The following is a 1,971-nucleotide window of genomic DNA, read 5'->3' as shown; positions in this document are numbered from 1 at the left end:
GGCGGCAGCTCCAGACTTGCGGCCCGCGCTGCCTTCCCATTGGCTGGAGGCCCGCGCTGCCCTCCCATTGGCTGGTGGCCAGAGCTGCCTTCCCATTGGCTGACGGCCCGCGCTGTCTTCCCATTGGATGGCTGACCATTGGCTGGCGGCTGCCAGGCCACACCCCACCTAGGCGGGGCCTCGTGCGGCGGCCATCTTGGTGGGCGTGGAGTTGGCGGTTAGCAGGGCATCATCTACGAGGAAAGGGCAGCATCCCTAATGCATTGTTCCTGCAAACAGGACGCACAGCCGGCCATGAAGACACAACCTGACAAACCCAAACCCTAAAAGCCGCGCGCGGCGTCCTGCGGACCATGGAGAAATCAGCCCGCGGAGCGCTGCCCGGTACGACCTGCAATGACGGACGTGGTTGGGGTCCCCTCCGCCCAAGACGGTAGTGAGACGGCCAGTGACACCAAGGAACTAAATGCTTGATGTCGCTTGACTTTACATTTCAGTGGCCACACGTGCCCGGCTCCGGAGTGGACAGCACAGCGCCCTCCTCTGTCCGCAAGCACAGGTCAGACTCCAGAGTAGGGCGCCCTCCCCAGGCGCGGAGCCCCACTGCAGTCTGGTGGCTGGTGCCTTTCCCATTTACGTTGTGCAAAGCTGAAGTTCGTCCGTGTTCCTTGCTGTATGAATACAGGATTTGCATTTAATATTTGTATATGCTTATGTTTTATTTTCTGGATACTGTAGTATGATGTTGTGACATCTTAAAAGGCCTTCCTTTCTGGCTGGGGAGAGACCGCCAGTTCTTCGAGGCAGCAAAGGGCCTGGCGGGCGGGCATGCCTGTGATCTGCAAACTGACCAGTCTAGAGCCACACCTGCTCCACTTGGCCCCAGACCCAGGAGGCAACAGTCCTCCCATCGCGGGGCCAGGTGCCAGGCATCTTGGAACCGCTGCTACAGCCCAAAGACCCCGAAATTATTCAAACTAGCTAATCCTGACTGTTCACCCTGCCCAGCCTTGCCTTTCCCGTGGAAACGCCAAAAGGCACTGACCTAAACCTTCCCCTCGTTCCTGTCTTCTGCCCCCTGGCCACCCTGGTGCTGCCCCATGTGGCTCTAAGACTCGTGAACGTAATAAACTGCCCCCACCCCACCCCGAGCCTCTTGTGACCATCTCATAAAAGCATGCACAACATTTTCTAAAAGTTAAAGTGAGGGCAGCTTAGGGGTAGAAGGGTTGAGGCCTCCAAGCCCAATTCACGCCTCACCTGGGACTGGGGAGCCAGCCCTGGACCGAGGGCCGAGGGCTTCATTGATGAGCCACCACTGGGCGGGCTGGCTGGCTCACTCGGGCCGAGAACAAACCAGAAGGCCCATCAGGTAGTGCCACAGGCTTTCTCATCACCTCAAAAGGAAAAAGCTCTTTAATTTGTTGCGACAGATTTTTACCAGTCGTAAGTTCTATGCACACGTGAAAAGACAGGTGAGAGCGTGTTGGAGGGCCGAGGCCTCTGGCCCTTCTGAAGGTGAATTAGAAGCAGTCCAGTGTCCTGAGTAGGAAAACCCCCAGTTCTTCCCGCCTGTGTGGGTCTTTCTTCCGTGTCTCCTTAACTTTCACACGGAACACTTCACTCCTGCCACTTCTGGTCACCAAATATGTGGAGGTTTTCCCCTTAACAAGCAATTCTGACACCAGCCAGGTGCCCTACCATTGAACTCAGTTCTAACACTGTTTACACGGAGACAGATCCCACTGGTTAAGGGCTCAGTCCCATAAGACGGCCCCCACTTCAGAGGCCAATTCTAAGTCTTTTTTTAAAATATATTTTATTGATTTTTTACAGAGAGGAAGGGAGAGGAATAGAGAGTTAGAAACATCAATCAGCTGCCTCCTGCACCCTCCCCACTGGGGATGTGCCCGAAACCAAGGTACATGCCCTTGACTGGAATCGAACCTGGGACCCTTGAGTCTGTAGGCC

General features: G+C 55.7%; 1 long non-coding RNA gene across 1 annotated transcript; it reads left to right on the top strand.

The window, feature by feature from the left end:
• Window positions 1–67: 67 nt before the first annotated feature.
• On the top strand, window positions 68–698 carry LOC106725238. Its single transcript, XR_001361110.1, has 2 exons — window positions 68–384; window positions 498–698. It is a non-coding gene; the product is annotated as an uncharacterized LOC106725238 (long non-coding RNA).
• The last annotated feature ends 1,273 nt before the right edge of the window (window positions 699–1,971 follow it).

This window comes from Myotis brandtii, unplaced genomic scaffold (genome assembly GCF_000412655.1).
Source record: "Myotis brandtii unplaced genomic scaffold, ASM41265v1 scaffold1466, whole genome shotgun sequence".
Classification (NCBI taxonomy): domain Eukaryota; kingdom Metazoa; phylum Chordata; class Mammalia; order Chiroptera; family Vespertilionidae; genus Myotis; species Myotis brandtii.
The sequence above is the reverse complement of the archived record's forward strand: the minus strand, read 5'-3'. Positions and strand labels throughout refer to the sequence as shown.